Source organism: Sphaeramia orbicularis, chromosome 24, assembly GCF_902148855.1.
Source record: "Sphaeramia orbicularis chromosome 24, fSphaOr1.1, whole genome shotgun sequence".
NCBI lineage: Eukaryota > Metazoa > Chordata > Actinopteri > Kurtiformes > Apogonidae > Sphaeramia > Sphaeramia orbicularis.
The window spans coordinates 6035302-6053283 of record NC_043979.1 but is presented as its reverse complement, the minus strand read 5'-3'; positions in this window follow the sequence as shown (position 1 = coordinate 6053283).

Genomic DNA, 17982 nt, shown 5'->3' with positions numbered 1-17982 from the left:
TAGAATTTTTTCTCTTTTTTTCACAGAAAAATACAATTAAAATACATTTGCCAATGTTTTGTAATTGATTGAATGTGAAATAATCTATAAACAAACTGTTTATACTTTATATCAACTTAAATTAATGGTAAATTGTTGGAATTTAAATCCAGACAACTAGTTTATTAACAGTTAATTCACAGGTTTTGAAAGATAAATCAAATGTTTTTAAGTGTCATTTTATTACATCAAATATTAATTGATATACAAGTTTTTAACATAAAATTATGTGATAAACACCAACTAATAACAGAACTGTTCTGCAATTTGAAGCCCTATTATTTGTTTTATAACAATGTTCATCCATATTTATAGGTAATTTGATTCTTTTAATACATGTAAATATTCTTTATTAAACATTAAAAAGTAAAAAAAAATATGCAAAATTTCATGTAAAGTTAGGGCAAAAAACTGTATTTTAATTATGGAAAATGTTTGTCCACATTTATAGGCAATTTGATTGTTTTAATACATGATTATATTTTTTATTAAACATTAAAAATTCAAAAAAAAATATACAAAATCTCATGTAAAGTTAGGGCAAAAAAACTATTTTAATTATGGAAAATGTTCACCCATAATTATAGGTAATTTGATTGTTTTAATACATGTAAATGTTCTTTATTAAACATTAAAAAGTAAAAAAAAAAAAAAAAAAAAAAAAATCAAAATCTTGTGGGCAAAAAATAGCATTTTAATTATGGAAAATGTTCATCCATATATATAGGTAATTTGTTTGTTTTAATACATGTAAATATTTTTTATTCAACATTAAAAAGTTAAAAAAAAAAAAAAAAAAAAAAAAGCAAAATCTCATGTAAAGTTAGGGCAAAAAACTGTATTTTAGTTATGGAAAATTACCATATTTTTATGAGATGGTTATTTTGCATTATTTAAAAGTATTTTTTTTGGCTCCTCAGCTGCCGAAATATTACCATTTTGTTTTGTTTTTTTTACAGTGAACTTTACTAAACAAACCTAATGTTGACCTCGGACGTTTACAGAGGACTGTATTTACTCTCCTATAAGAACTAGTTGAGTTGAAGAGCTACTGTCCTGAAGTGGAAATGCAATGTGTTGAACTAATATGGTCATTGGAAAAACAAGGAAAGACCACATGACCGCTGTAGACTACCCACTACCCACTACTGTCAGTAGTTCAACTATGAAGGAATTACTCATCTGGAAATTTTCTCTCCCCTCGGAGTCACTGAACTCTATCACGACAATCCCATCCCAAATCTAAATCCGCCTGCCCTTTTTCTAACACATCAGCAGTGACAGGGAAAGCCTGACACCTGTCAAAGTGAGGGATATATCTAAGGTGGATAAGCCAAATCCACAACATGATGCTGCCATTTAATAACACTGAACCCGCTAAGAGCCAAAGCGCCCCCATTGTCAGATTAATTAAAGGTTCAGCCAGCAGTCAGTGGAATGTCAGATTAAATTGCTGCTTTGTGTCGTAAACATAAGGGTCTGTGATCAAGAGCACAATGACAGAGATCAGTAACTGGGACACTGGTATTTATCCACTTTATATGATAAATTATGATGACATGTGTGGTATCTGAGAGATGGATTACATATAGTATATAGTGATTTTACAAAACTAAGTAAAATACCTCCAGAATAAAAGTAGTGAAACTTTACCAAGCTTCAGTCACTAAGAAAGAAAAATCAAGTCAAAAATGTTAGTTGGATGTAGTTTCACAGATACAGTCTTGGGTAAAAATGTGAAATAGTGAGAGGTAATGATAGTATGGGTTTTAGTCCAAAGGAATGTTTGTGTCAGAGCAAAAGACTGTGTATACATTAGAATACATTCACTTTACAGGTTGTATATACTGGAACATTTAGAAATTTATTGGATAAATGGATGGAAACCGATATATATGTGGAATAACAGTTCATCATATGCATTGAAAACATCAGATAAACAGCACTTTAGTCATTTTGTTGCCAGTTCATCTTATTAAAGTATGTACGACGTAACACATTTAAACTCTGAGGTTCAGGGAGAATGAGAAATCATTTTCGCACATAGATTAACCATCATAAAGTTCAGACTCTAATTTGGGATGTGATGAAGATTTGATGCAGCAGTCTGATTCTCCACCATCAATAATCAAAAATCAATGCAACTATGGATTGAAAAAATATTACAAACCTTATTGTGGCTAGGGATGGGAATCGATTAGAATTTAACGATTCTGATTCCATTATTGATCTGATTCCTTATCGATTCTCTTATCGATTCTCATTGGGTGAGGGAATAAAAGAGTACAAACAGGTGTGTTTGCATTAACTGTCTTCTATATTTCCATCTGCACAGAAAATATAACATGTACAGTATGTACAAATAATGATAACAGATGATACTGGGCCCGGTTTGGGGCGGGGGTGTACAGTGAAAGTGAAACTAAAGATGCATTACTAATTCCTCTATTGCCGCAATTCCACTATGTGGAACTCTGCCCGTCTCCCGTTGTTGTGCACCTCATTTCCTTTCCCCTATCTTTGGAAACTTGTATGTGAGGGGGTACGATGTTTGTTGCCCACACCGGAACCGGAGCTGGGCCCGGATGACGGCCTGGTGTTCATCTGCCGCTAGAATCACAAGCGCCGCTAAGTAGCGAATCAAATGAATCACATGCTTTGGACAAATGTTTGAACATATTGGAGGGATTCCACCCTTTTGAAGAAATGGACGCTTTGACAGTGTTCCAGTGGACCTGGTGTCATCTTTTTAAACCATTTCTGCCTCAATGCCATGTTGGCCACGTTCTGACCATAACAATGCAGCGTACGCGTGATGTCATCGCGCATGCACAACCAAGGCGGAATCGATAAGCAGAATCATTAAGCAACCAGGCAAACAATTCCAAGGAATCGAGCTACTGGGATCCGGTTCTCAAAAAGAACCAGTTCTTGATTCCCATCCCTAATTGTGGTAAAAAAAAAAAAAAAAAAAAGCAAAAGTGAATGTTTCCTGTAATCAAAACCAAAGGTGGTGCAGTGAAATACTGCTTTTTTTTTAGCCAGACTGTAGATCAGTGATTAAAATGGATATGTTTTGCTGATTTCATGTGTCTGTCTTTAGATCTAATCAGGGTATAGAAGAGGGCTTTAACAAAATGCCGTGGATGTGTTATTAAATTATTAATAATTAACAATGAATAATATATTTGACATATTTACATGGGATGGAGTGATGCTGCCAGTTGTTGTAAACAAAGAAGAAGAAAAACCAAAAGATTCTAATGTTAAAAAAAGATGGAACATGGAACCCAGCAGCCGGGCACCACCTGCACAAACTCATCTTGAGTTGTATAAAGAGTTTTGTGTGTGGGATCCAGAGGACGAGACATCAAAAAGCAGCAGGCGAGTGCATACAAACAGCTCAGCCGCTGTGGTAACCTCCCATAATGCCGAGGGAGAGCGCAGGGCCAAGTTTGCAAAAAATAGCTGGTTTAAAACTGCCGGACGCACAATCTGGAATGAATTGTGATCTAACTCTTGCTGGAATTTGCAAGAGCTGCCTATGAAAATATAAGTAATTGAAGAGGGGAGGACGGAGCTGCTCGGAAAGAATGAGTTAAAGCCTGAGAGCGGTGGAGGCGATCAAAAATGTAGAGGAAGAAGGAAGAAGGCATTAAATCACACTGATAATTAGTGTTGATTAAGTTTATTAGGATGCAGATAATTATAATTTTGCTCATTATGGCAGAGCAGAAGGCCTACAAATATTTATCTGGGTGCTTTTAGAAGTTTATTTTTATTTACCTCATTATTCGGTGGAGATCATTATACTCAATCACGCATAATTCAGTAAGTGTAAAGTGAGTGTAATGTAATGGTTCACTTTGGGGACATCAGTTTGTGTGGGAGGAAACTCAAGACTGCCACATGACAATCACTGAAACTGCATTTGATGGCTGTATCCATCAAGCCTAATGTCATTCCAGGAGCCCGAAGCACAGCGTGTGCAGATATAATTGCATTACCACATCCCACACAAGTAATCGTCCAAAATGTCTCCCGGATGACTTGCAACATGACGCCGCACTCGCTGAGTTTTCTAAACTCTCAGGGAGGAGATTACTGGAAGGAGGTGTTAGCTGGTCGAGTTCTGGAGAGACGGCAACAACGTGAGAAAAAAAAAAAGAAACCTGCTCAGAGTGAGTCTTCAACAGATCTGCTGTTACAAGATATTCAGTGCATTTATATACAAATAAACTACTAACAAGCCATATGTAGTAACTGGGGTACAGACAGAGCAGCCTCCACTAGCAAGATTACTTATCTGTGTTGGAGGTTGACTTCTTTATAATCTACATGTGTTTGCATCGATAAAGTGTAGGTCTGATGTGATGTGTGGCCACATACCTGTAGAAGCAAAGGAAACTAGAGCTGAAACAATTAATCATCTCAAATCGATTAAAAATATTCAGTTACAATTTTCCTGCATTGTTCCAATCGAAGTGTGGTTTCCTTCATTTTGCTGCCACTAAACATTCGTTCCACTGTTGGGTTTCACATGAACACTTATTGTGATGCACATGGCACCAGGATCAACATAAAGTTTTATGTTAGTTCCATCTTAAGTTGTTAGTTTCAAAGTTAATAAGTTGGATCCAAATGTGTTGAAGACTGCAGTGCACATAGTGTTTGTAGATGTCATTTGACTTGTTGGTTGTTGTTTACATCTATAGATATGTTAATATATACTTTTATACTGTTGTTTTTAGTTATTTATATATAGATATTTTTTTCAAATTAGCTATTGCAACAGTATTGTGGGACTGTCTCATTTCTCTATTTCCACAGAGCCAATCAGTGCCCTCGCTGTGTAGACTGATAACCTGTCACCCTGCTGACATAGTACTGTGGCAATTAGCACATACAAGGAAAGGCTAGGGTACCAATTACTGGCTACAAAGGCTACATCCAGACGACAACGCTCGTGGTGTTTTTCTTTTGCGGATTCTAAAAGTTTTGTGTCCATACATGTATTGTTTCAAGAAACATCTGCGTCCAGGTGGAAACAGGAAAACTGGGTTAAAACGGTGTCATACGTATGCCACACCTATCTGTGGTGCTGTACACAAACACAGACAAGGCCAATGGATACACTAATGCCCCGTTTCCACTGTGTGGTATCAACTCGACTTGACTCGGCTCGGCCTTTTTGCATTTCCATTATGAAAAAGGACCTGGAATCTGGTACTCAGTACTAGTTTTTTGGTATCACCTCCGCCGAGGTACCAAGCGATACTAAACTGTGACGTAGAATACTGGAGACCACTGATTGGTCAGACAGTTTTCTCTGTGGCCTGCCGTTTTACAAAAAACAGATGCGGAAGTGGACAGTAAATATAGCGGTACATTAATCCACATGATAACAGCCCAAAACTACACCATGGTCGGTCGAGGAGATTCAGTCTTTGGTGGCCAACGTAAAAATTCAGATGAGACAACACGCAACGAGCCAGTTTATCAGCAACTCTCTGAACAGACGACACGGAAATAACGCGCCACATCGCTATGACGTCCAGGTACTGTAAAGTCAGTATTATCCTGTAATGGAAACAGTTTCCAGGAATACCGAGTCGAGTCAAGCCGAGCCGAGTCGAGTCGAGCTGGTTCCACGTAGTGGAAATCAGGCAAAAAATCACAGGTAAATGCAGTGAGCATGCACATGAGGTTACGTCTGGAGTTTTCTCTCTACTATGGCATCATCATTTCCAAAAAGTGGTGTTTTACCTATACGTACAGAAACGCGAGGGCGGCATTGTGAGATTTTTCCGCTCTGGGACCCATTCTCCAAAAGTATTGTTTCAGAGCACCGACAACGCCGGTGTCATGTGGATGAAAGGCTGACACGATGTTAAACTTTTGTAGATTGACATAACTAGTGGCATTGTACCCATGGTGCCATTGTACGATAGCATGAGAGGCTAAAATCGCCTAGCATACCTCACAACATTTGAATATGGACATAAAATTGTGGTTAGTAGATAGTCAGGTAATGTTCCTATTCATTTGGCGAGTTTGGCAACGATCGGGCCTGTGAAGGCTGAGGAAAATCCATACAAACGCCCTCCTGTGCTGCAACATCGATCGGACACCGGACGGACACAGAACGACCATTATAGTAGGATTTCATTGCTGTGTGTATATGCCATATATCACCACAGTACTGTGACAACAAGAGGACAATGAGTTCATGGAACAGTATCCATGATTGGCTCTGTGGCAACAAAATGTCATTACCGCTTATTGTCACGGTACAAATGCTAACATATAATTAGCTCTGTGCCAATAGACAAACCGACATTTCATGCCACACTACTGTGGTAGTAGCCATTGCCATATTTTATAATATATCCTTCAACTTTAATACATATTGTGGTTGTTGTTTCAGCTGGTTCTGGAATAAAGGACAAGTTGTCATTTTCAGACATGTCTGTTTCACATTTTTCCTTTCTTTTTTCTTTTTTTTTTTTTTTTTACACCTATTCAAATTATATTTTAATTGAATTGAAAAATAACCAATAGATCAATCGATCACAAAAATAAGCAATAGCTGCAGCTTTAATTGAAATCATGATTTACTAGATGAACTAACTGAGCCAAAGTCTTGCTAACAGGCTGGCTGTTCTAATTCAGCACTGGTATACATGTCATGAAATATATGCATGATAACATTTTATTAGATGACTACGGTCAATGGTCCTATCCATAAGGTGTGTCTATTACATTTAAATGCTATATTTTAGGAAGATTTTGACAAAATTTTGCAGAATTTTGGCCTATTCAAATAACCATGTAATCAAATAAAAGAAAATAGTTAATAGATTAATCGATTACTAAAATAATTAACAGCTGCAGCTCTAATTTGGACCTTTAATGACTGTGTACTATCCCCCCTATTTACTCTACATGTCCACCACATTGGACTTGGTGGCGTTCAGCCGTGAGAGATGAATTGGTTTTTGAGCATCATTTACACATGTGATGTTTAGCAGTTTAAAAAAGTATTTTACAAGTCATGATGACATTACAATAATAAAATGAGGATTATTTTTCTGTATCTTCATCAATATGGATCACATGTATAATTAGTTATTGATGCATGATTTGTGCATTTGATGATTCTTCACTATCTCAGTGAGCATTTCCATTTCCACCATCACAATCACAACCTTCACTCGGTTTAACTCATAGATTGACGCCAGCTTTCCCTTTTCTTTATTCTCATTATTTCTATTCTCACCAATAACAAAAGCTAAATCAAGTGCTTTCTTCCTTTTATCTTTCAAACCGCGTCTTCACAAACAGAAATTAAAGGAATGAGAGCAGAACAGTGGTTTGATCTAAATTTTAAAATCTGCAAACAATAAGACATTTTCTGTTTTCTGAAATTCATCTAGTATTTGAGTTTTGGTGCAGACAGAAAAGGAAATATTTTTGTTTATCATATTTTCTATCAGCAGTAAAATACTCCCTCTATGTTGCTGAAGAACATACACTGGGCAGCAGCAATTAGTTTTCTTCTTATTAATATTCTTGTTAAAGGGAATTATTCTGAATAAAAGCTAAATCATGTGTTTCTAAATGTTACATCTGTCTGAGTCAGTCATAATGAGTAAAATTAAGTGACAGTATGTGGACAGTTTCTGTCATTATTTTGCAGGGTTTTTGCAGCTTTATTTTGCATTTGTTTACTGATCTTCAGGTGTCATTGTTCTCCCATTTTCACCATTTCAGGGAACGCATTGGAAATTCTGCAATTGTACATGTTTTTTTTTTCTCAGACTACTGTTATTTTACTGGACCATATAAACCAAAAACTCAACCTCCTCATCTCCTCATGTGCTCCTGCAGTTTCTTCTTCTGCTTCTTTTTCTTCTTCTGTTTAATAATCATAGTCTGCCATGATTCTGTGTAATTAGCCCCAGACTGAACTATCTACTCAAGAAATAACACTGTGCTTCAGTTTCATCTGTACCATGTCTTTTTGTTCGTAGGTTTCACACTTACAGATTTGCTCTGGAACAAAGTGAAAAGTGCAAACATCCTGACCAAATGAGTAAGGTGTGAAAGCCCGCTTAAAAAAAACCCCTCTTGGTTTAGTTGAAAAATGCAGGATATTTATGAGCTCATGAAAAACATCAGTTTTCAGAGATGTGTAGTTCTTACAGTTCAGCAATGCTACAAACACATGATGATCTCACAGAACATTTTTGTAGATTAAACACATAACACAGTCCACTAGTTTACATAACAAACCAAAATGTCACTGGCCTTTTTGGAAATTTTGTCGCGAAGTGCATTGTGGGAATGGGAATTCCACGCAGTCTCTTTGTGAGTGCTGAACCCAAATGTCGCCTTTACCTCCATCCACTGGCTAGACTCATTCTTTAAAATAACCCTGGTGGACTGTATAATTTTACTTTGTAGCGATCTGACTTATTTTCTTGCCAAATCTGTGAGAAACCACTTTTGTTTGGTCGCTTTGTTGCGGCTGCGTGGAATTCCTTTCCCCACAATGCACTTCACGACAACATTTCTGAAAAGGCCCAAGTGACGTTTTGGTTTGTAATATAAACAAGGGGACTGTATTTATGATGGAGTCATCTTCGAAGTTGTTCACCATGAGGGAAGTGGTTCAGGTGCATGAGCACGGAAAGACTAATGGATTACTATTAATTAGGATATCATTCAGGTTTTACAAATTCAAAACAAAATTCGTGATGAAAGTCATATGCTGCTCTAAACATGTACAGCAGTAAAATGCAACATATACATGCAGACGATCTTTGTTTAATAGCTCATATTCAGATCTTAAGAGTTATTTCTTCAACACTCTAGACTTAAGTTCATCCGTTTGATTCTTTGTTGGTCAAGCCAATCTGCTGAAGTTTAGACCAAGTTTCAGAAGGAGGAAGTAACGTGATTTAAGTGACACTTGAAATCTTATGGATTTGATCGAAGTGATTCAGGCATTGCTGATCTACTGGGACTTTCACTCTCAACCATCTCGAGGGTTTACAGAGAATGTTCAGGAAAAAGAGGAAATATCCAGTGATCGATTGTTCTCTGGAAGTATATGCCTTATTGATGCCCGAGCTCAGAGGAGAGTGGCCTGACTGACTCTAAATCCACAGCACCAGGTCTACTCCTGTCGGCTCCCGACAGGAAACTGAGGCTGCAGTTTACACTGGTTCACTGTAATTGGACAAGAGAAAATTAAAGAAACACCGCCTCGTCTGATGAGTTTCTATGGTAGGGTTTGAATTTGTCATGAACAACATGAAAGCACAGATCCATGTATCAGTGGTTCTGGTCTGTATTGATGGGATGTTCGTGTCACACTTTTGGCCCTTTAGAACAAACTATGCACCACTTAAAGGCCAAAGCCTACCATTGGTTTGGTACCACATCCATCCCATTATGGCCACAGTATGCCCATCTTCTGATGGCTACTGTCCTCAAATGGCGACCACAGTCACCAGGTCTGAATCCAAAAGAGCAGGAACAGGAGATATGCATCAGCAATGTACAGTTGATACTATCATGTCAAAATGGACCAGAATATCTGGGAAATGTGTCCAGCACCCTGTTAAATCGGTACCATTATGAAGAATTAAAGCAGTTTCAAAGGTAAAAAGGGGTCTAACCTATTAAAGCAGCCACTGAATATATATAAATACAGATAGGGGGGGCCATGGCTGTGGAGGTACAGTGGGTCATCCAATAACTGAAGAGCTGGCGGTTCAAATCTGTCTCTGTCCTAGTCATGTGGCATTGTGTCCTTGGGCTCACGCATGTATGTATGCGTATGAATGCTTGGTGGTGGTCTGAGGGGTCATTTGGCATGTATTGGCAGCCACGTTTACATCAGCCTGCCCTGGGGCAGCTGTGGCTACAAATGTAGTTTACCACCACCAGAGTGAGAACGTGAGAGTGAATGAATAATGGATAAATAATGTTAAGTGCTTTGGGTGCCTTAAAAAGCGCTATAGAAATATGAATCCATTAATATTATTATATTTGTATGTATGATATAAACCAGAACATAAATGGTGTAAGAACATGACATAAACAGTATATAATTTCAGCCTTTAGGATTCTTGTTGACATTATTGGTCCAACTGGTCCAATTTCCAGGCTCAAAAAGTGTTTCCTACATCAAATCAACTCAAATTTTAATTTATATAGCACCAAATCATTAGAAAAGTTATCTCATGACACTTTGCATTTAGAGCGGAGCATTTAAACCAGACTCTTAATAATGTTAACATCTGTGAATATTACAGCCTATACATTGCACATACACTGGTGCAGCGCTAGCTACTATTAGCTTAGGAATGGAGTAAACTATTGTCAACAAATACAACACAAAAATAATTCCAGCACAAAATTCACTGAAGCACATGCAAATCTGTCATATTTAACATTTATTTAAGGGTTTAAGTCTCCTACTTGCAATATTTCCACCAGTACTTTCACCTAAGGATGTGAGGACTTCCTCCACCCCTGGGATCGAAGACACTGAGCTCCCAGATGTAACTGACAGACTGGTTTTGACAGTAGGAAAAGAAGCCTGTTGTGTTGGCAAAACCTTTAGAAAAGCTTTACAATGTGAACAAGTGTGATGGCCCAGGGGTCAGGAAACCCCTCGGCGGGGGTTGAAGAGGTACAGGTGCCTCAGATGGACTCCACTGTCTCCATCCAACCTTTCCGTCTGGTCAGTATCACCCAAAGGCCACTTCATCACCATCTGTCAATGGGACACAGCGACTCTGTCAGGGTTCAGCAGCCTGAGACCGGACCAAGACCACCATCAGTCACACCAGGACACAAAACCATGAGCCCTTGGAGCCGCTATGGGTCGTACAGCGGAGGATTATTGCAGAACTAAGTAAGAATGTGAAAGTAATAAGTAAATGACAATAGAGTCTTTTGGAAATGCAATAAATAAAATAGCTTTCTTAGTGTCAACAAGTTTAATTCAAAGTTACCCAACCATGCCCTGTAAAAGCCAATAATTGGAGGTGGTGAAAGTCGACACTGTGGGTACTCCAGTAGAAGTGCATATAGAGATTTGTGTGAAAACCCGGCTGTGGTTATAGTAGAAGTACTGATTCATTTTTTTGCAGCAAAAGCAAAAACTGCAGGCTCTAAAATGTCCTCAAAGTATAAGTGTGTTTTGACTTGTATCCTTCTCCTTGTATATTTTTAATGTTGTGTGACAAGCAGTCATTGACCATTATGCCTGTTGTCACAAATTTGCACCATACCCAAATTTCTATCTATTTTATGTGCTATACTCAAATTAACAATCTCCACTTAGTTTAGCATCTGCCTGAAAGCAAAAACACATTATACATACATATACACACACACACACACCTATATATACATATACACACACACACACACACACACACACACACACACACATATATATATATATATATATATATATATATATATATATATATATATATATATATATATATATATATATATATACATATATATAAGTTCAGGCATTAAGGAGGTTGCATTGTTTAGTTTTTTATTTCTTTACTTTTTCATTGATAACATTATTTTACATGTTCTACAATGTTTTCATGTCTTAACGTATGTTATTGCCTTTATCATGTCTGTTCATTCATCATCACTCCGTTTCTGTTGCATAACCCACAAATTATTTAATGGTTTTCCACTAGACTCACTACTGTTTGCCAGTGTTTTACCATCAGCCTGTCTAAAAAATAATAATCACTTAATCTACCTCTCAACTTGATGCATCCATTGCTCTGGAACAAGGTCAGTCTGGACTGAGACCACATGACCTTTATCCATCGGAACACAGTCCAGTCTTTATGATTCTATCAAACTGGTGGTTATTTAAATGAGAGGCTTCTCATTGTATCAGTTAAAGGGTTAAGGAACTTGTTTCAGCTGAAACATTTAATCACTGTAGTAATTTTAACCAATGGTAGGATCTGAACTATTGGTTCAGTTAATTCAAAGTGGAAACTTTTTTGGGGCTAGGCTGTGTATTTGGTCAATCTATTGTGTCCATCCGTTTAGGTTTAAATCAGTCTTGGTGTTGAGGATGTGGAATGATGCAAAACAAAAATAATGGATAACTCCCATCAAATGGATTAAAATGAAAGTAACAAACCTGTTTTGAAAATAAAGTAGAAAATACAGATATGTGTTGTCAAATACTCTACTAAAGTATAAATACTTGCAAAAGTCCACATTAGTTCAGTACCAAAGTTCTGGCACGTTGTTGGTCCTTACCTCTGCCAGTCACTTCTACAGACAGTTCTATCTGTTTAATGATAATGACAAACAAACTGTTTAGTCATTCACCAAGGACTTCTCCACAGTATCTCTCTCTACAGTGTTGCTTCTGTGATAGTCACTGAACACAGTTTGTGGTTTTGATTTCTTTCCAGGCCCAGTGGTACCAAACTTGGCAAACTCACACTGACAAAAAGTCTTTTCAAAGAGTTTTTTTTACACACATTGCTTTTCCATCAATGTTGAACAGGTGCCGTTCCAGTTCGTGCACCTAATTTTGGTTCAACCAAAAATAAATTGGTTCAGGAACCAGAAAGTTGGTTCCCAGTGGGATCCAGAAAAGAGTTGGTTTTCCCTTGACCTGATGTTTGACTCGTGGAGCGTCAGTGGGTGGTCATATTCTACAGAGAAGATGGAAAGGATGGGCAACAAAACCCAATGTAATTTTATTTAAAAATTGGAGCTGGATTTGGACCCACTTCAATAATGAATGTAAATTTGGTGGAAAACCATTATTTAAATGTATTTATTATGAACGCTTAAAAGGTTTTAAGTGTGTAAGAGGTCTGTGCTCATGTTTCTGCACATTGGGCACATGTAAGGTAGCTAGTTCTAGACTGGTGTTCGATTACAAAAAAACATTACCTCAAAATACACTAAAATACTGGGGGCATATTTTGAGCTAGCAGTGATGGAGATAATGAAGTTATGGTGCAATGCTTTTTTTCATCATGTTTTGTATTTCCAAACAGGCTCTTTGTTTGTGATACACATGCCATATGTTAATCACGGTTTCTTTGGTTATTTGTTAGGTTTTGGCAGGAAATAAGCAGGGAATAGAAACCATTGCTCTATAGCTGCAGAACATGTTTTACAATTGCTATTATTGCATTATATATTAAGGCCTTTAAATTAGTTTTACTTTTGTTCATATAGTCTCTCTGTACTTCAGGTTTATGTTTATAGGAGTTCATATTTATCTGTTAGTACTAAATGTTTTTGCAGAGTTAATGGATCCTACACTGCAGTACTGTAGTAAAGTAAGAATCCTTGGGCATGAGCCTCCATGTCTTACACTTCATCTGTTAATAACTATCCAGATGAATGTGCAAACAGAATAGCTTGTCTCTAAATCTACATGTCATGCAGTTGTCAGTGAGACTTAAGAACAGCATGAAGACAAGCAACTGTCACCATTTGGAAAATGTCCAGAAACTCGCAGCTTTTCAAACGCTGGGTTCAAAACAGATTTGTCTGGAGTTATTCATCTTAACAAGTCCTTAACTCCTGGCACACGAGGCAAACCCAGCCTAAAGCCTTCACCGGTGCTCACACGGTATTATTATTTTAATCAGTATTGAAACAAGCAAGTAAACAAACACTTCATCCATTTAGTTGGAGACAGTAGTGGTGGCAGCGCTGCTCCGAATTCAGATGTGTGAAATGGTAATCTCTTTTCATGGTCCAGGCCTCCTTGCTTTTGTCCTCCGAGGGACTCCCACTGAGATTCGTGACTTGATTTGAATACGAGACTCAGAGTTGGCACCTCACTGTAAGAGCAGCAACTCCAGTGTTAGAGATAGAACACATAGATGAGAGACTGCCTTCAGCGAGTCACGGCACGCTTTCTACTTCAAAAACAGCTGCTCTCTGGGGAATCGGCCATTTTATTCAAGTAGAGTTTTGGCAACACGGCACAACAGATGCTTCAAATGGCAAGAAGAAATCACATTTGAAAGGTCTAATCTCTAAAAATCAGTAAATCAGAGGCTGCACAGATGGCAATCAGAACCTGAACTCATCTTGGGAATGCTTTATACTAAGTAAGATATTGAAGTGGCTAAGCGTATCTAAACCTAGTTTCCTCTGAATAAACTGCTGGTTAACAATTTGTGTAGCATCTTTATTGTATGATTCAGCTCATCACTTTGTAGCTTAGATGTGATTCATGCTCCGATTATCAACTTTTCAATGTTACACTTTGCTTGGAACCAGCCTCCAACACCTTGTCTTCTCTTCGTTGTCATTTGACATTTCAAACTGATTCCCCAACTCCAAAATTATTCTGTAGTTCCTGAAAGTTTCTGAACATGGACAGTGAAGAGTGAATTGCATTGACATGCATTCAAGTAGAGAATGCCAGTAGAAATCTAACTCCAAGTGAACCCCAGAATTCCCTCTCCAGTTCCAAAATTCCATTTGACTCATAATTTCATGGATAATAACGATACAACCCAACATTATTTGTTGGTGTGTCATGATTATTAATACATCCCTGCTTCCATGGAGTTATTAAAGCCATTATTCATTTAGTAACGCATTGATTTAATTTTCTCTGGTGTAATTACATGTCCAAAATGAAGTGATTCACAAACAAAACGTGCACATTCAATGACCCAAAAGCAGACCCTTACTCAGTACTCAAACAACCGACAGATGAACTAAATCTCACTTACTTAACTCACAGTAACATAAGGATCAAGACAAACTAGTACAATAAACTAACAAAACACACTTTCTGCCAATAGGCTAATTATTCTTTCTTTGTAGAGTTTGTCAATTGAGAGGCATTCAACAATCCCTTCTGTCAGATTGTCAAGAACTCCACAATTGACAGCACACACTGAAAGAACTTTTGCTTTTAAGAGCAAACTGAACACATTTTTGTAACAGTTCTAAGTCTTTAAGTTTCCAAGTCCTGACTTCATAAACAATCTGTTCACTTCATAAATAATTCTTAAAATGCTTTTCTGTTATATAAACAGCCTTTGCTTTATGTTGCTTATGTTTTTCCCAACACTTCCACTCATTACCATATTAAAATAGTGATGTTGCAACTTGAAAAGTTCATTTTGCTGGACATGAGTATGATTCTGCTGTACGGCTTCTGGTAAATTTTTTAAGACTTGTATATTCAGGCCAAGCTCACCACATATCGGCTCATTTTTGAATGAGATTGAAACATTCAATGGCTGTCTGATGACCTCCTGTGGTTTTATGAAATAAATACATGTAAATAAGTACAACTTAACATTGTTAAATAGTTACAAAGTGAGTTTTGGATGGTTATTGTGGAATAACTCAATAAAGATTACCTGTGTTTGTGTCCTGTTTTCAACTTAAGTTAACTGCTCTATATTATTGTAATGTTTGTAAAGTCAGTTTCTTTTTCTAGCCCTAACCAATTGGTTTTTTGTGCCTATATTTAAGCTCTTAATATACACCATGTCACCCATGGAGTCAGCCCTATGTTCCCCACTATCAACATGCCAATGAACATAAGTACCGGGGAACATAGATATGCTCCCTCACCCACAATGCATTTTAGGGTTAGGGTTCCACGAAAGAGTGGATTCTAAAAATGGAAGCCCTAACCATGACCTTTTCCTAACCCAACCAAGTTTGTACCAAAACTTAGCATAAACCTTGTTATGTATTACCACAAATGCAAAAAAATATTGTTGATACAGTATTGTGAATTTAAATTAATTAAGAATACTACAATATTAAAATGTAGATGTACATAGTTGGTGTAATACTGTACCAAATCATGAATACAATCCCCTGTTTGTAATCACATTGTTATTTTACTGTTGTAACTCGTTATTGCTTCTGAATTGTTTATGTTCCTACTTTGTTGCAGCCTGAATATAAGGAATAGGTGTATATTTACATATGAAATGAAGACGACCAAGCAAACCATGAAATATGAGTTTATACAGCTAGACTTTCCAGAACTGTAAATATGACTGTTCTTTTTTGATGAGCATTTACTATGCTTTTTTGATTATACTTTATATGAGGTTGTAGTATTTTTAGCATTAATCTTTTTTTATTTTGTGTGTATATGATGCTTTGTGAGTCACTGGCAGTCGACCTACTCTGTCATTTAGACATAAGGAGTTGTCACAGTAAGAATAGCCCAGAAGTAAGGTCATACAATGGCATCTTTTATTTCAGTCAATTATGATTCACTGCATGTTTCAGATGTTCTTTCTTTTTCAGCAGTGTGGGTTCTGTAGGATGCTTGCACAGGCAAACAAGTTGTAGGTGTGTGGACAAGACAGTAAAAACAAACTTGATTTGACTTCAAAAGTAGCCCAAAGACACAAAAAGTAAGGTGTTGGTTCTGTGCCAGTAGAGCCCAGCCTCCTGCCAAATAAGTCTTTAAACCTTGAATAAAGAGCAGGAAGGGATGTATTGTGAGCCTGTATTGATTTGCATGTGTAGTCAGTCCTTTCTATCTGTTGAATATCTTGTGTTTTGGGTCACACTCCAAGAGGAAGTCTCTCCAGGCTTGCCTTATTGATGCCTATGCCACCACCGGCTCACTGACTGATTGCTGGATGAACATCCCCCTGATTGATGTGACAGATGATTGGCCTCATGTTCTAACCACACCAACCCACTCCACTCCCCCATCCTTTTCACACAGTATGAGTGGCGTGGTGTTTTCTTTCTTTCTTTTTTTCTTCAACCTCAGAGATGAACTTTTTAGGGGCTGAGGTTTATCTTGCAGGAGCGACTGGCAGCAGTAGATTGATGCAGTTGGCACGGTGATGAAAAGAGACTTTTTGCCCCAAAAGACATTTTGTTGATGAATTCAAGCAGCAACGGGCCTTCAGGGGAATGGAATCAATGAGCAACTTGTCTGCACACTTCAAGGTCCATGCCTGCTGTTGCATTTGAACTCTTACCAAAAACCGAAATTTTGTCAAGTCAAATATCGTCGAAGGCATCCAAACTGTCCTGTGTGTCTGGGGGCTGATGAATAGTTAAACAATGTGCATTATTTCTTATCCAGGGGCCACTGTATAATTTCCCTGCTGGAGCTGTTGCCTGCTTGTCAAAGCCATTGTATTGCTGTGTCAAGTCCTTTCATTCGCAGTGTCAGGGGCTTCAAAGATCAGCTATTAAAGTTACGTTATCTGGTAGAACTAGGCCATGGACGTGACAGATTTCACTGCCTCTTCAGGCGAGTCACACAGGAGGGAAGGCAATGTCCTGTCGTCAACATGGACGTAGACATCAACACCAAAGCTGAGCTGTTTGTAGATCCTGTTTCACTCTAGATGGTTTATAGACTTAGGCTGATTAATGAATTTTAGGGCACCATTTGCTTGTACACTCTAATTGTGATAGGTGAAATAAATTTTAAAACTCCTGAAATAGAAGTTCCAGTGTGGCTTTCTTTCTGACTAGACATCCACTTAAAGTGGATATGAGACCATTGTTACCATCTGGTCAATATCACTGAGTACTGGAAGTTGAAAATTACTCATTTTTAAATGTGTCCATACATCTCTATTAGAAGATTTGTCTATTGATTTGTGAGTCACACCGTCAGTCTCCATTATGTTCAAAATCAGTCTTTTCAGCTACTTGAGGTCAGACTGAGTTGAAATTTGAGAAGCTGCTAATGCAAGAGTAACTAACACATTAATTAACTTACAACTATGGTCAGAAACTGGGGTTACTGAGCATTCAAGTCAAAACTAAAAATACTAAATGCAGATATCAACTAGAAGCACTCGGAGAGCACAGACCTCCGCCAAGGCTGATCAGTGCCCCCCCCCCCCCCCCCCCCCCGTGGGCCCCCCCCCCCCTGATCAC